Source organism: Schistocerca cancellata, chromosome 5 (assembly GCF_023864275.1).
Source record: "Schistocerca cancellata isolate TAMUIC-IGC-003103 chromosome 5, iqSchCanc2.1, whole genome shotgun sequence".
NCBI classification, from domain to species: domain Eukaryota; kingdom Metazoa; phylum Arthropoda; class Insecta; order Orthoptera; family Acrididae; genus Schistocerca; species Schistocerca cancellata.
The window spans coordinates 215,228,053-215,247,318 of record NC_064630.1 but is presented as its reverse complement, the minus strand read 5'-3'; positions in this window follow the sequence as shown (position 1 = coordinate 215,247,318).

Here is a 19,266-nt window from a genome sequence, read left to right as displayed (position 1 = left end):
TGCTGAATGACACGTTTCCTAAGAGGTGGATGGATCGTGATGGTCCCATCGCAAGGCCACCCACTGTACCGATGCGACGCCGCTGGACTTCCTTTTGTGGGGTTACGTCAAGCATCGCGTTCAAACAACACCAGTATGTGAGACGAATCAATGAAACAATCAGAACTATTAATGGTGCAATGATGACATGTGCACGGGCAGGAGGCTAATATCACCTTCTTGTTCTGTTAGCAAAGGGTGGGGGAACACACTGAAATTCTGACAAAACTGAAGAAAAAATTTGGGAGCTGCTAAACGTTTTACAACAAACCATGATGCTCTATCTCTTCACAGTTTATACTCGTAGTTTCTAAGTTGTGAATTTTTGAAATGATAACTGGAATTTACGGACTTACTAGACAACAATTTAAGTGATTTGCAATCAGTACTGTAACAAAATCCAGGCATCATACGAAACAGGGATACCGGGAAACTCGTTCTGGAGTAAAAATATTGGGAGTAACAAAAACAACGTAAAAATGCAAAGGTAAATTTCATCAGGCGTCAAACAGTGATCTTTTTTCCTTCAGTTCCTTAGAGTAGATGAAAAGTATCTTTTTGTTCTGAGTATGCATTTGCACTCAGTCAATCGTAACGTAAAAGCGCTAAATTAAATGTCACCGTGTGTCATTGACAGTAAGTTTGAGACAGCTGCATTCATAAAAATAAAAGAAAAAATCCTTCGTTTTATACTCAGTCGACCTAGAGCTCTTATTAACAAAACAAGTTAGTAAAAAAACTGTTAGAACGAAAGATCGAAAAGCTAACACTACGCTTTCGGTATTGTTTAGACAGAAAAATCAACAAGAAATTGTTGTACTGCGATATCTGTTTGTGCGTGTGCGTGTGTGTGTGTGTGTGTGTGTGTGTGTGTGTGTGTGTGTGGCCGGCCGGTGTGACCGTGCGGTTCTAGGCGCTTCAGTCTGGAACCGCGCGACTGCTACGGTCGCAGGTTTGAATCCTGCCTTGGCATGGATGTGTGTGATGTCATTAGGTTAGTTAGGTTTAAGTAGTTCTAAGTTCTAGGGGACTGATGACCTCAGATGTTAAGTCCCAAAGTGCTCAGAGCCATTTGTGCCATTTGTGTGTGTGTTAGAGAGAGAGAGAGACAGAGAGAGAGAGAGAGAGAGAGAGAGAGAGAGGTGGGGGAAGAAGGGAGGGATGGGATGAGGGAGGGAGATGTGTGCAATGAACTCTGAACTGGTAATGTGGTTCCTAATGTGACAGTGGTTTGGGAACTAATAACCCATCGTAAGCAGATCGACTGTAGTATAATGTTGTACTGAGAATGCGGTTTCCCACAGAAAAGTTACATCATCAGGAGGAATGATACACTAATTAATCAGAATATCAAGTCGATTAAGCATTTAATTCAGCAAACAGAATCAAAAATACTGGGTACTTGGTATCAAACACAGCAGTCCAAATGTAAATATACCGATGAGCCAATACATTATGACGACCAGCGTAATAGCATGTTGGTTAACTTTTCGAAAGCAACAAAAAAGTGATTCTGCGTAGCTTCTATTGGACAAACCCCTTATGGAGGTATGTTACACCAGACGTCTACACAGTGGTCACACAATTCTCGCAGATTGCGAGCCGATGGTTTGCGGAGGAGGAGGAGGAGATTAGTGTTTAACGTCCCGTCGACAATGAGATCATTAGAGACGGAGCACAAGCTCAGGTTAGGGAAGGATGGGGAAGGAAATCGGCCGTGCCCTTTCGAAGGAACCACCCCGGCATTTGCCTGAAGTGATCTAGGGAAATCACGGAAAACCTAAATCAGGATGGCCGGACGCGGGATTGAACCGTCGTCCTCCCGAATGCGAGTCCATTGTGCTAACCACTGCGCCACCTCGCTCGGTATGGTTTGCGGACGCGGAGCTGGTGCCTCATGGTTTCCCAGGAGTTAATGTTCTTTGATAACATGGTTGGAAATCAGTGATACAAATTCTATTTTAATAAAGTAACCAGTCTTGATCGCAAAATATTTTATTCGCAGTAACCGGTTTCAGTCTTTGAGGACCATCATCAGACCATGACGTATCTCCTCCAGCGATCTGTGGAGACAGCGGACGGAACGAAATATACGCCAGAAGACACATTCGTCGAAGAATGTGCCTTCTGTTGTATGTTTCGTTCCGCCCGCCGTCTTCTCTGATCGCTAAATCAGATACTTAATGGTCTGATGATGATCTTCAGAGATTGAAGCCTGTTGCCATTAATAAAATATCTGGCGATCAACACTGCTTATTTTATTAAGATTTCCAGAAGTGTCCGATCAGGTCCCGACTATGAAACTTCCTGGCAGATAAAACTGTGTGCCGGACTGAGACTCGAACTCGGGACCTTTGCCTTTCGCGGGCAAGTGCTCTACCGAAGCACGACTCGTGCCCCGTCCTCACAGCTTTACTTCTGCCCGTACCTTGTCTCCTACTTTCCAAACTGCACAGAAGCTCTCCTCCGAACGTTGCAGAACTAGCACTCCTGGAGGAAAGGATATTGCGGAGGCATGGCTTAGCCACAGCCTGGGGGATGTTTCCAGAATGAGATTTTCACTCTTCAGCAGAGTGTGCGCTCATTCCAGGCTCCGACTAGTCGACTTTGATGCCCCAAGACATCACCGTGATTTGGCTGTCTCGCTCCTGAGATCACTGTGGAACGATTCTGGCCTTTTCATATCGGCAGTTAACCTGCCCAACGATGCCAGCGTCATCGTGGAAGACTTAAACAGGAGGCGATGCAGGTAGCTTCCAGTGAAGTTCACGTCATTGTGCTTTCGATTCCTACCACATTCGGCATGGAAGTCCAAGTGGTTGTCCCATGTAGGAAAACAGTACCCCAACGGCCTTCCTCTGTGGCTCGGTGGATGTTTTGAGTAACCGTTCCCTTTAATGACGCCCTGTCGTCACACGAACATCGCCCTCGATTAACAAGAAACGAAATTTATGAGACCAAGTGACACATTTCCGGTGATCCACGGCCGAATCTTGATGTTCCTGCTGCCAGGACAGTCGTAACTGGAGACATCGTTCGCTCTACCACGCATTAGCAAATTTTTGCGTCGAATGAGGGTACGAAATACAATAAGAAACGAAGATAAGAAAGAGAAAAGCATTTACAGATTTGGGGAGGGGAAAGAATAAGAAACGTAACATTTAATGCATTTTAATCGTTTGATTGTAGTTTTGTAAGGAATTAAGTTTATCCGAGAAATTCGTGTCCGAGAAAGAAGGCATTTGAAGTAATTTCATTAGTTTCAACGAAATTTTCTCGGATGCTTTTCTCCAGAAAGTATTTTTCTTGCCAGTTTTCTGTGTAGCGCACGCACTTTGTTTCCACATTAACATCATCAACGGCTCCATTAAGTGAATTCTGCACATCTTTCATTCTGAATATACAGTTTTCAGGTACGACGTTCCCTTGAAATACATCACTATTCATCTATTTATGATAATCGTTGAATTCGTGGGATGTAAATATCAGGTTCAACCTTTTGATACTCATTCAGATGATCATGAATGACAGACAACAGGTCCATTTCCTGTGCCAGTCGACGCTTTCAAACCACTATTGCCTTTGAAACCTGCCAAGTGGGGGTCCCAGTGGGATTTTGTTTCAGCCAGATCGAGAAAAATAAAAGGGAGAAGATGTTTTTCTTCCTTGACGTTACGTATTTACCCCAGAAAATTTACCCCAGCTGCTATTTTATTGGATCTCTCGATCAGAAAGCGTCGTATGTCGCTTCGTTTTCTTAATTCTTGCACTCGAATTACAAGCCCCTGTTAAACCAGTTTTGTGCAATAAAACATCTGCCACATTTTACGTGGTGCGATGCTCACCACGGCAGTAAAAATTTTAATACAGTGTTATGAACAACGTTCTTCTGTAAATCGTAAAAAAATCAAGGGCAGCTCTTCTTCCATTAATACCTTCTTCCAGAGATTGAAATCTGATTTCTTGACTACAGGTTTCCATTCCCCGTCCTTCTGCGCGTAATGTCTGTGCCGTTCGCAGTGAAGCACATCATCTCTTTGCTGTTATAGACTGCATTGCTGGTAATATTTCGTCTCATGTGGTCTTCACCTTGAAATCTTGAAGAAATTCATACAAACACCTTGTATATTAATCAGTGTATATTAATCAGTGGCTCCGTGTTTCTTGTATACCTGCCATCTAAACTCGCAAGCCAAATTAGCAAATATACGTAATGTTAACCACAGCTATCTTCGAAAATGTAGAGCAACTGCATTACAGAAAATGCATAAACGAATGGTGGGTAGCACCACTGTTGCAAAGCGATGCCAGTGGGACCATGAATGAAGCATAGTGTTTGCATATTAAACCCTGTGTGTTTGGCAGCCATTGTTTCTTACAATGCTATTTGGACAGCAGCTGTAGCAAAAATAATGCTGTGGTAAGAATGTAAGTTTGGAGTTAGAAGCCAAATCAGACTAGGCTTAAGGTTTCTGATGTTGTTGTTGTGGTCTTCAGTCCTGAGACTGGTTTGATGCAGCTCTCCATGCTACTCTATCCTGTGCAAGCTTCTTCATCTCCCAGTACCTACTGCAACCTACATCCTTCTGAATCTGCTTAGTGTATTGATCTCTTGGTCTCCCTCTACGATTTTTACCCTCCACACTGCCCTCCAATGCTAAATTTGTGATCCCTCGATGCCTCAGAACATGTCCTACCAACCGATCCCTTCTTCTAGTCAAGTTGTGCCACAAACTTCTCTTCTCCCCAATCCTATTCAATACCTCCTCATTAGTTACGTGATCTACCCACCTTATCTTCAGCATTCTTCTGTAGCACCACATTTCGAAAGCTTCTATTCTCTTCTTGTCCAAACTAGTTATCGTCCATGTCTCACTTCCATACATGGCTACACTCCATACAAATACTTTCAGAAACGACTTCCTGACACCTAAATCTATATTCGATGTTAACAAATTTCTCTTCTTGAGAAACGCTTTCCTTGCCATTGCCAGTCTACATTTTATATCCTCTCTACTTCGACCATCATCGGTTATTTTATTCCCTAAATAGCAAAACTCCTTTACTACTTTAAGTGTCTCATTTCCTAATCTAATTCCCTCAGCATCACCCGACTTAATTTGACTACATTGCATTATCCTCGTTTTGCTTTTGTTGATGTTCATCTTATATCCTCCTTTCAAGACACTGTCCATTCCGTTCAACTGCTCTTCCAAGTCCTTTGCTGTCACCGACAGAATTACAATGTCATCGGCGAACCTCAAAGTTTTTACTTCTTCTCCATGAATTTTAATACCTACTCCGAATTTTTCTTTTGTTTCCTTTACTGCTTGCTCAATATACAGATTGAATAACATCGGGGAGAGGCTACAACCCTGTCTCACTCCTTTCCCAGTCACTGCTTCCCTTTCATGCCCCTCGACTCTTATAACTGCCATCTGGTTTCTGTACAAATTGTAAATAGCCTTTCGCTCCCTGTATTTTACCCCTGCCACTTTCAGAATTTGAAAGAGAGTATTCCAGTCAACATTGTCAAAAGCTTTCTCTAAGTCTACAAATGCTAGAAACGTAGGTTTGCCTTTTCTTAATCTTTCTTCCAAGATAAGTCGTAAGGTCAGTATTGCCTCACGTGTTCCAACATTTCTACGGAATCCAAACTGATCTTCCCCGAGGTCGGCTTCTACCAGTTTTTCCATTCGTCTGTAAAGAATTCGCGTTAGTATTTTGCAGCTGTGACTTATTAAACTGATAGTTCGGTAACTTTCACATCTGTCAACACCTGCTTTCTTTGGGATTGGAATTATTATATTCTTCTTAAAGTCTGAGGGTATTTCGCCTGTCTCATACATCGTTCTCACCAGATGGTAGAGTTTTGTCATGACTGGCTCTCCTGAGGCCATCAGTAGTTCTAATGGAATGTTGTCTACTCCCGGGGCCTTGTTTTGACTCAGGTCTTTCAGTGCTCTGTCAAACTCTTCACGCAGTATCTTATTTCCCATTTCATCTTCATCTACATCCTCCTCCATTTCCATAATATTGTCCTCAAGTACATCGCCCTTGTATAAACCCTCTATATACTCCTTCCACCTTTCTGCTTTCCCTTCTTTGCTTAGAACTGGGTTGCCATCTGAGCTCTTGATGTTCATACAAGTGGTTCTCTTCTCTCCAAAGGTCTCTTTAATTTTCCTGTAGGCAGTATCTATCTTACCCCTAGTGAGACAAGCCTCTACATCCTTACATTTGTCCTCTAGCCATCCCTGCTTAGCCATTCTCCACTTCCTGTCGATTTCATTTTTGAGACGTTTGTATTCCTTTTTGCCTGCTTCATTTACTGCATTTTTATATTTTCTCCTTTCATCAATTAAATTCAATATTTCTTCTGTTACCCAAGGATTTCTATTAGCCCGCGTCTTTTTACCTACTTGATCGTTTGCTGCCTTCACCACTTCATCCCTCAGAGCTACCCATTCTTCTTCTACTGTATTTCTTTCCCCCATTCCTGTCAATTGTTCCCTAATGCTCACCCTGAAACTCTCTACAACCTCTGGTTCTTTCAGTTTATCCAGGTCCCATCTCCTTAAATTCCCACCTTTTTGCAGTTTCTTCAGTTTCAATCTGTAGTTCATAACCAATAGATTGTGGTCAGAATCCACATCTGCCCCAGGAAATGTCTTACAATTTAAAACCTGGTTCCTAAATCTCTGTCTTACCATTATATAATCTATCTGAAACCTGTCAGTATCTCCAGGCTTCTTCTATGTATACAGCCTCCTTTCATGATTCTTGAACCAAGTGTTAGCTATGATTAAGTTATGCTCTGTGCAAAATTCTACAAGGCGGCTTCCTCTTTCATTCCTTCCCCCCAATCCATATTCACCTACTATGTTTCCTTCTCTCCCTTTTCCTACACTCGAATTCCAGTCACCCATCACTATTAAATTTTCGTCTCCCTTCACTACCTGAATAATTTCTTTTATCTCGTCATACATTTCATCTATTTCTTCATCATCTGCAGAGCTAGTTGGCATATAAACTTGTACTACTGTAGTAGGCATGGGCTTTGTGTCTATCTTGGCCACAATAATGCGTTCACTATGCTGTTTGTAGTAGCTGACCCGCACTCCTATTTTTTTATTCATTATTAAACCTACTCCTGCATTACCCCTATTTGATTTTGTATTTATAACCCTGTAATCACCTGACCAAAAGTCTTGTTCCTCCTGCCACCGAACTTCACTAATTCCCACTATATCTAACTTTAACCTATCCATCTCCCTTTTTAAATTTTCTAACCTACCTGCCCGGTTAAGTGATCTGACATTCCACGCTCCGATCCGTAGAACGCCAGTTTTCTTTCTCCTGATAACGACGTCCTCTTGAGTAGTCCCCGCCCGGAGATCCGAATGGGGGACTATTTTACCTCCGGAATATTTTACCCAAGAGGACGCCATCATCATTTAATCATACAGTAGAGCTGCATGTCCTCGGGAAAAATTACGGCTGTAGTTTCCCCTTGCTTTCAGCCGTTCGCAGTACCAGCACAGCAAGGCCGTTTTGGTTATTGTTACAAGGCCAGATCAGTCAATCATCCAGACTGTTGCCCCTGCAACTACTGAAAAGGCTGCTGCCCCTCTTCAGGAACCACATGTTTGTCTGGCCTCTCAACAGATACCCCTCCGTTGTGGTTGCACCTACGGTACGGCCATCTGTATCGCTGAGGCACGCAAGCCTCCCCACCAACGGCAAGGTCCATGGTTCATGGGGGGGGTTTCTGATATTCCCCTCGAAAGTGACAGTACCGTTTCTCCGCAGTACAGCTCGCATTTTTGTGCCAGTCAGGTAGCACTGGCGGGATTCGCTGTAACTTCATGCTTACATCTGGAATTAGCTTACACTGCAGTATTATGAAGAGAGTACTTAAAATAAAATTTTTCTATTTTTATTTTTTACTAGTCCTTGGCTCTGAAGCAGAAGTGTATTTTTTTATACTTTATTATTAAAAGGGTTACAATAAAAATGGTGATTGTTTGAGCATTTCAGTTGTTCACTGCACTAGTGGTGTAGCGTTAGCGTCTTTGCCTCGTAATTAAAACGTCCTCGGTATCGGGTCTGAGATTCGTCACTGCTTAACTTTTGAATAAAGAGCATCAGCAATGGCGGCCGAAGACTTCCGGCACCAGAAGTCATCCTCATTCTGCCAACGGCCACGTCAAAGAGGGCGGAGGATCTCGGGGAAGTTCAGGGCACTCTTATCCTTACGGTGTGACACTTCCCCTAAAAGGCGGAAGAATCAGCCATGATCAACGGCATGAGGATGCAGAAACCAGTGGAAACCGCTGCATTAAAGACACGTAATGTGTATCCACAGGACATGTAGCCTATAACTGAAAATGTGTCATGATGACCTCTCCAGCGCATCCTCAGTTATACCCATTCTACTAAATGTCAAGACCTTAGATAAATTATGTAGGTAACCATGTGCAGGTTACTGTTCGAAGGCACTGTAAGAAGAGAAGATGTCGCAAAAGGATGAGCTGGTATAAGATGTGAGTTGGGAAAGGTAGGTGGATAAGAAGGGAGAGGGGAAGTGCCCCTATATCGAGTCTTTGAAGCGATTTGTAAAATTTTGGGCGGACCTAAACCGTCTTGGACACTAACAAGGAACCCCTTGAGTGCGAGGTCGCACGTTAAGTCTTTAGTAAGGCTCATTTGAAAGTGTGTTAACAATTATAACAGGAAAAGTATTAGCTGCTATTGACTCACCATGCGCATCACAAGAGCGATATATAACGCGTGTCCGGGAGGTGCAGAGATCGTCGGCTTTCGAGAAATGTTCAGAACAAACCATTCACTTGCACCATGGACACCGAATGAAAAATGGCCCGCAACAGTTATCATACAGTTTCGCACCATCAAAATCGAAGGTAAACTCCTTGAGAGATTAAAAATCGTTCAGGGCGATCAGCTAAATGTCCACTCTTAAAGAATGAATATAGAATCATATTGGTGCAATGGAATGACGAGAACTAATGGAATGTGATGGCATGCAACCACATATGAAACAGTCTGTCGTGGAACTTATCATGAATCTGGCTATCTTTTAAGGAGTAGGTGCATAAAGTGCAATGATATGTTTTGTAGGCACATAAAAACCGAACATCCAAAGGCTAAATTGCCCAGTGATTCCAGATGGTTTGAACTGCGATGTCACACACTTTTTAGGAGGGATAGTTTGCTCTAAAGGAGTATAAAATTCATACGCAGACCAGGAATGAAGCAAACGTAATTTATTTCGACCAGCTATTGGCCAAACGCAGAGCTCATACCGTAAGAGTAATTCTCTTACGTCCATTCTCTCACTCTTTCTTGCTGTGACGTAAATATGTCCTACTGCCCTTTCAAGATGACGCAAATAAGAAAGAATCGCAGCAGACACAACACCTCCAACTTTTCGCAGCACAATAAATAACTTTCCAATCACTTTACCATCCAGATCAACAGTCGCCATAATGCGTTAATGCATTGATGTTAGTTGATCCTGATACAACTCTCTTGGTATCTCTGATTTCCAGGGTTTCTTTAATATGGATTTCCTCTTCAAATCCATAAGGAATAAGTCTGTTTATCTCAACTACAAATTTTCGGGCCGATTCCGCAGTTTGTTGTGCATCGTCAAGTTGATGCATTGTTTGAAATTTCATTATCTTACGTCTTTAAGTTATGCAGTCATCCACTGCTTCCTTTAATATCTCTATACTCATGCTCATAAATTAAGGATAATTGCAGAATATGGTGCCACACAATGTGGCACTGCACAAAACTGGATCTGATAGCATAGGCACATAGGGAACACACACGACACAGATCTGTGAGTCCATGGTAGTGGTGATAAGTTGATAAAACCGCCCCGAAACACATGTGCTACAAAACGCCACTGTTTCCTGCGCATGTACCCCGACGTCAATATGGGATATGATCACCATGCATACGTACACAGGCCGCACAACGGATTGGCATACTCTGGATCAGGTGGTCGAGCAGCTGGGGTATAACCTCCCATTCTTGCACCAGTGCCAGTAAGAGCTCCTGAAGTGTCCTCGGGGTTTGAAGACGTGCAGCGATACGACGACCGAGAGCATCCCAGACGTGCTCCATGGGGTTTAGATCTGGAGAACAGGCAGGCCACTCCATTCGCCTGATATCTTCTGTTTCATGGTACTCCTCCACGATGGGGTGCGTTATCATCCACCAGGAGGAAGGTGGGACCCACTGCACCCCTAAAAAGGCGGACATACTGAAGCAAAATGACGTCCCGATACACCTGACCTGTTACAGTTCCTCTATCAAAGACATACACGTGTGTACGTGCACCAATCATAATCCCACCCCATACCATCAAACGACGACCTCCATACAGGTCCCTTTCAAGGACATTAAGGGGTTGGTATCTAGTTTCTGGTTCACGCCAGATTAAAAACCCGGCGCGAATACTATACCTGGACTCGTCCATGAACATAACCTGGGACCACTGTTTCAATGATCATGTACTGTGATCTTGACACCGAGCTTTACGGGCTCTCCTGTGACCAGGGGTCAGTGGAATACACCTTGCAGGTCTCCGTGCGAATAAACCATGTCTGTTCAGTCGTCTGTAGACTGTGTGTCTGGAGACAACTGTTCCAGTGGCTGCGTTAAGGTCCCGAGCAAGGCTACCAGCAGTACTCCGTGGCCGTCTGCGGGCACTAATGGTGAGATATCGATCTTCTTGTGGTGCTGTACACTGTGGACGTCCCGTACTGTAGCGCCTGGGCACGTTTCCTGTCTGCTGGAATCGTTGCCATAATCTTGAGATCACACTTTGTAGCACACGGAGGGCCCGTGCTACGATCTGCTGTGTTTGACCAGCCTCCAGTCGCCCCAGTATTCTACTCCTCATAAAGTCATCAATATGTGTTCTTTGAGCCATTTTCAACACACAGTAACCATTAGCACGTCTGAAAACGTTTGCACACTTACTCGCTGCACCGTACTCTGACATGCACCAACACACCTCTGCTGCCAGCGCCACCGTACGGCGACGGCAATCCACCTACACCGCATGGTCATATCCCGAGGTGCTTTAATCCCGCAAACCGTTCACCAGAGCTTTGTTTCACCATGTATCAGCATTATCCTTAATTTATGAGCATGAGTGTATGTGCCGCGCAATTTGATGTGCATACCGTAATAGGTCACTGTGATGCACAGCCTGTAAATTGTATAGAGTATCATTAAAACGCGCAGACACCATTTTTGTAGCAATATCAGCGGTCTTTCTTTTGCACTACACGGTAATTTTACTGCTGCCTTATTCGAAATCTGTTCATAATTGGCTTTTATTATGGTGTGGATGATCGTCCACGTACGTAATTAAGTTACCGATCCTTGGACAACGATTGTCCTTTACTACGTATCACTGGAGACGGGGTTCGTGGTTATTTGTCCAACATGCATGATGAACTATATTGCTCGGCACCTGTTGCGGTATCACTTTCAGTTGCTAAGCACGTATCGTCGTCATTGTACTCCTCACGTATACTGTCCGCATAGTCGAGCGTATACGACACCACAAATTCCACTGACTCATCTTGCAGGAAAGCTGATATTTCATCTGCCACCTCTTTCTCACTCTGCGGAATTCCTTGGGTTCCTTTCTGATTAAATCTCAACTTCGGCAACTGTTGCTGTAGACATAATGCAACGTTTGCTTTGTTAATCTTTGGCTTTGCTCGGCTTTGCATCAACACCACCAGCGCTGTAGCACTGTTGTGAGTTACTTGTCGACTAAGCAGTTCAACTACGCACCGTAGGCTCATGCTACGCTCTCCACTGGATACCTCCAGTTGCCATTAGCAGCAGATATTGTGTCTGCATGACAGACAATATGTGGGGCGTCGAAAGCCGTAAACATCATTAGCCTTTTGCGACCTCGCACTCAAGAGATTCCTTGTAAGGAAGTGAGCAAATAAATTAGGGAAGGCTATCTGTTTGGCAAGTAAATTTCCAGAGAATGGTGTGATACAATGCAAGCGAAGTTGTTTCTCAGCCACCTTACAGCCATGGGAATAGGGGCATACACACGACCTGCCGGAGGTCCGTAAGCGATGGCAACGCCACCCCGCCAGCTCGTGTCGCGCGACACGCACTGGAGCCATCCTCTGCGACTCCTCCTCGGCAAGCGACGCTCGCCTCGCTTCTGCGTGCGCACTCCTCCTGTTTCTGCTCTAATTGTTCTCAAAGAGCACATGCCTTCTTGCAGCGCGTGCCGTTGTAAAATTTTGCCACACACACACAAACAGCACTCAAGGGATGGCGCGTAATGCCGGTCCCGCCCCTTACACGAAGGAGAGAGGCTACAGAAAACCCTCAAGTCTTACACAGCAGCAGCATCACCGTTACCACAAATGATGGTGCAGATACCAGCATGTTTACGAAGGAATCACCACATCTGCTGCAATATTATCGTCACATAATATTTCCATAATATTTCTTCCGACAAACCATGACTCAATAGGAACTCAATTACGGTTTCGGCATTCTTGGCCAATTCTGAAAAGTTTTTGTGTCACAATGTGCTTGGTGAACTTCACAAGACTATCAGTCTGCACATTTCTGAAAATATATTTTGCCCCGATAGTGTTATCCACAGTTTAATGGCGTGAGGTTCGCTGTTTATGGAAGTGATCCCTTATTGCGCGTCGATGTCTACATCCATACTCCGCCGGTCACCTTACGGTATGTAGCGGAGTGTAGTTTGTGTACCACGATTAGTTCCCTCATTTATTTCTAATTACGAATGGTTCACAAGAAGAATTATAGTTAGTTAGCCACCGTGAAAGCACGAGAAGAATTATTGTTAATTAGCCACCGTGTGCGCTCTGATCTCCTAATTTTACCTTCGTGCTCTTTCGCGAGGTGTATGAAGGACGAACAATATATTGACAATTTTCTCCTTCCTGTGAATCCACAGTCATCTGTAACTTCCGGGGAGATATAACGCCATTTGACTGTATGACATCCTTTATCACACCATTACACTATCCAGAGTTCATGATTAGGCCATGATTAAGTGTTGCAACTGCAATAAATGTATACATAATAAAAGTACTACCAGCAGAAAAGTAGGACAAAAATATAATTAATATATAGACACATAAATTATATGTTAGCCCTACTTTTCCGCTACTTGTATAAAAAAAACAATATATTGGTTGACTCTTCTAGGAACGCACAAACTAGTAAATTAAACAGTAGTAGAAAGGATCACTATCAGCCTCCCACACGTTTATTTCTTAACAGAAACTATTGCCTGCCGGCATCGCTGATACTTTCCCAACCTAAACACACTAAGAGAAAACCTCCACGTTGGTAAACCAGGCGGCAGAAGGCGATTCTTTCGTAGGATACTGGGAAACAATCAGTCCACAAGTCGGGATGTCACTTAGAAGAGATTCATACTATCCATTTTAGAATATTGCTGAAGAGTGTGGGTCCAAATAAATCTAACCGAGTATAGTGAACGTATAGAAAGAAGGTCAGCACAAACAGCCACTGATTACAGAATAAGATTTTCACTCTGCGGCGAAGTGTGCTGAGGTACTGGCAGAATTGAAGCTGTGAGGAGAGGTCGTGAGTCGTGCTTGGGTAGCTCAGACAGTAGAGCGCTTGCCCGCAAGAGGGAAAGATCCTGAGTTCGAGTTTCGGTCCGGCACACAGGTTTTACCTTCCAGGAAGTTACAGTCACTGACTTGCTTGACTCACAGGAGAGTGTCTTGATGGTACGGCAAAATCTGAACTGTCAAACGCTTCTAGATAGACGCTAAATGGCTCAAATGGCTCTGAGCACTATGGGACTTAACATCTGTGATCATCAGTCCCCTAGAACTTAGAACTACTTAAACCTAACTAACCTAAGGACATCACACACATCCATGCCCGAGGCAGGATTCGAACCTGTGACCGTAGCGGACACGCGGTTCCAGACTGAAGCGCCTAGAACTGCACGGCCACACCGGCCGGCAGACGCTAAATATCTAGTAACTTTCTACTTGCAAAGTCTCGAGAACCAGTATTAATTTAGGAATCTACTACTGTCTCCTACGTATCGCTCCCGTAAATGGCGCAGTGGACTCGCATTCACGAGGACGACGGTTCAAACCCAAACCCACGTCCGGCATCCAGATTTAAGATTTCCATGATTCATGATTTCCCTAAACCGCTTCAGGCAAATGCCATAATCGTTGCTTAGAAAGGGCACGGCCGATTTCCTCCCCTAATCCGAACTTGTGCTCCGTCTCTAACGATCTAATTGTCGACGGGGCGTTAAACACTAATCTCCTCCTCCTCCTTCGTAGGTACCGTGAACCCAATATTAGACTAATTCATCCGCACGCAGAGGCATTTAAGCAATATTTCTTCCCGCGTTCCATAAGCGCACGAAACAAGAGAAAACCCTAATACGTAGTATAACTGGGAGCGCCCTCTGCTATACATCACGGTTCGGAAAGTAAAGATGTCCACAGTCTGACTTATCGGAGTTCAGGAACAGCTGAGATTTCTGCGTCAGCTAATTCTATTAGAAGGTAGAATCTTCTACCGAATCAACCATGAGTCACAATCTGGAAATCAAACATAAATTAATAACGTACAGTTTTATAAGATGTCTCTTACAATATGTCAGTTTTATTGGCTTAGAACGACGATTTACGAGAGCATGGTGGTAAGGAACGTCTCCAAGTTTTTTATGTCAAAACTCTTAAAGACTTTTAAATCAAACAAACGTTGTTAACATTCTACATCTTTACTCTTCATATCTACGTATTTGCAGCCCTCTGCCGCAAAAGGGCTCCGAATTGTAGCGTGTAACATAAAAAATTCGGAGGCAATACTTTTCATCACACACTCGCGTAGTTATTTGACTGAACTGGATTTGGAAGAAGCAGGTCACATTTATAGACACATTATTGGTACATCATCTGTTGATGTATAACATTTACTTGCATTTTCTGTGTGAAGGTTGTTCCAGACATTAAAATCTTCCTGTGATATATATTAATATCGAAATTAATGTTTCAATATGATCATATAAATAAATACATTATTAATCAAAAATAGACTTTTAATTGCATTCGACTACCTGTTCTGAAGCAACTTTACACACTTGCGTTGTAACACTGGAATAGTCCATTTGCTATGTTATGTTATCAAAATAATGTAAGTCTCATCTATGCGAATCAGCCTGTTAGAGATGTGAGGAATCACTAAAACGAAACTAGTTGTAATGACTAGGGGATAAGCTTAAATCAGAATTTCTAACATCACTTAATGTAATAGCAATAATTACGAAAAAATTGTTACATGAGCTTATTTATTTAGACCAAACCAGTGTGCCATTCAACACAAGGACTTACAAAATGAAGTGAATGTTAAAGTTTAATTAAACATCAGCTGCGTAGAGGCGACACGCAAAATTTCAGTACAGTCACTATCAAAGCGAAAATTCAAAACAATGATTTCTTTAAGTAAAAATTATTCGGTTAACTGAACGTTGCCTGAAAAACCGTCTGAGTGAGGCATTGTATGTGTGTGCGTTTCAACACAATGAAGGAGGCACAGTACCCAAAAACCGTAAAAAGGTAACGTCAGGGCAAGACAGGCAGAACAAAACAAACGCAGGCATCACATATAGTAATGTAAACAACTGCACTTGATAATGGGAATTCTTCAAACGCGTCATGCTATGAATGAGAAAAACGCTGGTGCAGTGTTTTCTTATTTAAATTATCAACTGACATATACTGCAATACTTTGCAATGCATATACAGTTCTATGCAGCACATCACGATAGTAAACGATGAGAAGCAATTTATATTGACACTCGAATACCTTTTGGAAGGATACTATATCGTTCCAAACAGTAAGTAACAATATCGGTGTCGGTGTAACTGACCCCCTTGTTACAGCTCTGAAGATTTGGAAACGTTCTTGTCTTTCCAGTCATCCATAGATATATGAGCAGCAACAGTCCAGCTCATCACACTGATGCACCACAGCTTCACACAGTGTAACGATCAGCTCCTGCATCGATTTAGCAGAATGACGCCATGAGAAGAGATGCACACGTCAGCTTGATAAATAGGTATTCAGTACGCGAGAGCACGTATTATGTATGATGACGATACAGACGATGCCAGCCAGCGACTTAAGTCGAAGTTGTGACACCTCACAGCTCTGACAGGGCTTCAGGCGGAACTGACCAAACAGGAATACCTGGGTGAATAAAGTCATAGTTCCCCAACAATTTCGCCTGGCTACCCCAGGCTGTTGTAAGTTATAGACGGGGGTGCTATTGTTTGAGAAATCTTAGCCAATTCGGCTTATTTACACTGAAGCGGCAAAGAAACTGGTCTAGGCATGCGTATTCAAATACAGAAAACGGCGTTGCGGTCGGCAGCGCCTATATACGACAACTGTCTGGCGCACTTGTTGGATCGGTTACTGCTACTACAATGGTAGATTTTCAAGAGTTAAGTGAGTTTGAACGTGGTATTTTAGTCGACACACAAGGGATGGGACATAGCACCTCCAAGGTAGCGATGAAGTTGGGATTTTCCCGTACGACCATTTCTTGAGTGTACCGTGAATATCAGGAATCCGGTGAAACATCAAACCTCCGACATCGCTGCGGCCGGAAAAAAATCCTGCAAGTACGGGACCAACGGCGGCTGAATAAAATCGTTCAACATGACAGAAGTGCAAACCTTCCGCAAATTGCTGCAGATTTCAATGCTGGGCCATCAACAAGTGTAGGTGTGCGAACCATTCGACGAAACATCACCGTTATGGGCTTTCGGAGCCGAATGCCCTCTCGTGTACTGTTGAAGACTGCACGACGCAAATCTTTACGCCTCGGCTGGGCCCGTCGACAATGACATTGGATTGATGATGACTGGAAACGTGTTGCACGGTCGGACGAGTCTCGTTTCAAATTGTATCGAGCGGATGGATGTGTACGGGTATGGAGACCACCTCGTGAATCCATGGACCCGGCAGGTCAGCAGGGGACTGTTCAGGCTGGCTGAGCTATGGTGTTGGGTGCGTGCAGTTGGAGTTATATGGGACCCATGATAGTATACATACAACTCTGACAAGTGACACGTACGTAAGCATCCTGTCCGAGCACCTGCCGCTATTCACGTCCATTGTGCTTTCCGAGGGACTTGGACAATTTCAGCAAGACAGAGATTACTGCAAAAAGCTAAGTGCATTGTATGGATCTAGTTGGGAAGCGGACAGTGAGAAATGGACAGATCGGAAAATGAAAGATGTAGAAAACTAAAACGGAGTAATGAAATGAACAGTTACTGTGAAGAAATGCTGAGACCAAAGAAATTAGCGTACATTAAGGCCTGGTGGATGGCAAGAACCAAGGACATATTGTAGTGCCAGTTCCCACCAGAAGAGTTCTGAAAAACTGGTGTCTGGGGCAAGGATCCATATGGCACGTGTGGTGAAACAGGCTCCTGTCAATTTTTCGCCATCCCCGTCGAACCTCTGTCACATACAATTCACTTAGCATTTTGCACATATTAACTCACACGCAATGTTAATCTTTATCTATCGTATTACCTTATCTTCCACCATTAAGCTCTCAGGTTTTCAAAACTCACCTGGTGCAGTCCCCAACAATCAGTCTTTCCTTCTCATGCTGGTCCGGTGAGTCTCTGCAGACCCAGGGTTCTGGGTGACTTTTCCGAACTCTACCATTTTTCCTAAACCTCAACAGTCCTTTTCCTTCACCCTTATTCCTTTCCCTTTAACTCTTCTGCGAGAAGGAGCCACTGGCTCAAAAAGGTGGCATAAGCAATACATTTTATATACGTATTCTCCTGCTGCTGCTTAGTGAGTAGATTTTTCATCTATCCAATTACATTATATTTTCAAATATGTTTTTCGATAAACTGCTCTAATTGACTTTTACTGCAGTCTTCTACATTACTTTAATTGCCGCAGTAGTTTACATTTTCTCCTGTGACTTCCTGTTTCTGTTTGCCCAGTTTTTAAAATTTTGTTCTTTTCATGACTTTCCCTATCGATCTTGTCCTTTGCCAATAACTTATTTGTGCCACACAAACTACTTTTCTAGCAAGAAATTCTCGCCCACTCGTTACCTCTTGTTCACCGTGTCTGTTCTCAAGACTTTTGTACAAATTTTTCCTGATTTTTCCAATGTTTTTCCTTGCTTTTCTCTGTTTTTTTCTATCTTTTTCCACCATCTGCTTTTCTTTTTTGCCACTCCCATGATCTCTAACACTCCAAACCGTCCTCTCTTGCTACGATGAATCCCATCACGTATTACATCTGTACTTTTCGAAAACATGCTTTTGCACTTTCAAAACTAAGGTCTTACATTTTATTTATTGAAACCTGCTTGTCCCTTGCAGTCCTTACCAAATGTCTAACATTGAAAGCCCCTGTTTCTGAATGTAATCCTACTCTACATCACCCTCTTTTACAGTTTCAAACACGGAAGTCACTTGCACTTACCTGGCTAATCTGTGACTTGTATGTTTCATCTGCCAATTTCCACTCCACCAGACTTCTCTCCTCCTACAAAATCCTACAGTTATCTGCCCCCAATGTTTCCTTGGATGGTATCATCCACCAAGCCAACATCAAACTGCAACGGCATGTAAGACTTCACCTCAAAAAGCTATCCCACTTTCTCCTAAACTACTTTGACAGTGGTGTTTTCTTTCTTGTCCCTCTGCAGCTCCCTAAACAACCACTCCATTAACCACCACTCCTATCCTACAAACCGAGCTTGGCCAACCTCCTTAATATTTTACTGCCATCACCATTGCCTCCCAGACCAATAATAACTCAATCACAAGAACCAGTCACAAGACTACAGCATTCTCAACCTCTTGTCTAAAGCACTCTTCTCTCCTGAATTATTTGTATTGTCCAAGGGCCTCACGTTCAGCCCTAAACCCGCATTTAATAATGCTGCTTTGGTAAAGGACCTACTTTCCTTCACGCATAATGTCAACTGGAAATATCACTTCGCAACCCAATCCTAAAACCTTCCCAACAGCAAACCTGACATTGAACCCTGCCTTGAATAGTTCTGACCACGATCCCCACTTGATTCACCACCTCGAAATCATTCCTTACAAGCCTTACAAA